The sequence below is a fragment of the Mustela putorius genome, unplaced genomic scaffold (assembly GCF_011764305.1).
Source record: "Mustela putorius furo isolate JIRA1106 unplaced genomic scaffold, ASM1176430v1.1 tig00003859_pilon_pilon_pilon, whole genome shotgun sequence".
Lineage (NCBI taxonomy): Eukaryota > Metazoa > Chordata > Mammalia > Carnivora > Mustelidae > Mustela > Mustela putorius.
Window position 1 is genome coordinate 21,103,494 of NW_025422011.1, and position 981 is coordinate 21,104,474.

Here is a 981-nt window from a genome sequence, read left to right on the forward strand (position 1 = left end):
ATAGACAATCATTTGATTTTGAGATTACCTTCAGCAATGAAAAAATGCAGAAGTTAATGCAACAATCTTATTGTAAAAGACATACAAATTCAAGGGTTTTTAAAGCAAAGACATTTCTTTATTTGTTTAGTGGTACTGAAATCAATCTCATTTTTTAAACACAAGACATCAAATTTTTCTTCCTTGAAACATCTCTATATTAGTAAAATTCAAAATATTCCAACTGTGTCAGCACCGCTTTACAAGAAACTGATTTTCTCTCAGAAAAGTAAATCTAGAGAATAATGTGGAGGTGAAGTGTTATGTCACTGCTGGTAACAAAGCTAAATTAATTTGGCACTTCCTGGTAATTTAATTCATGAGAAAGCTGAACCCACTTTTTTTTGTGCTTTTCCTCTACTTCTGTAGAGGAAATGTACAGTAGGAGAAAGAGGGTGATTCCCAGTCAGCAAAACTGAGTTCCAGCCTTTGTGCCACAAATAACCATTTGTTTGATTTTTTTTTCATAGAGGTAACTTCCAGGTTTTAATATCTGCACATTGTATCGCTTCTCGGCCTTTTGGCTAAGATCAAGTGTAGTATCTGTTCTTATCAGTTTAATATCTGCACATTGTAATAAAGCAAGGATTTCTGTATCAGAAATGCTTGGACTTCTAATTTAGGCTCTGTCCCACCCTTCTGGGACACTTGTTAAATAAGTTAATAATGCTAAATGTCAGGAAACTCTTCTGCAACACTGTCTAATAGGGCTACTGTGAACACCAAGTGAGACAAATTACCCGACTCTACTTTCCCACAGCACCCTTTACCACCTTTTGTGAATATTGACCTCAAATGAAATGAAATGTTTCATGTATCTCAATCTTCTTCAGTTCTTAGAATAGTGCCCAAGAAATGAGACATTCAATAAAACAACCGTTCTATTAATTACATGTAAGTACTTAATATATCGTTCTATTAATTACATGTAAGTATTTAAGA

At 33.7% G+C, this 981-nt stretch overlaps 1 pseudogene; it reads left to right on the top strand.

Annotated features, from left to right (window-relative positions):
- The first annotated feature begins 543 nt into the window (after positions 1–543).
- On the top strand, positions 544–701 carry LOC123387782 (annotated as a pseudogene).
- The last annotated feature ends 280 nt before the right edge of the window (positions 702–981 follow it).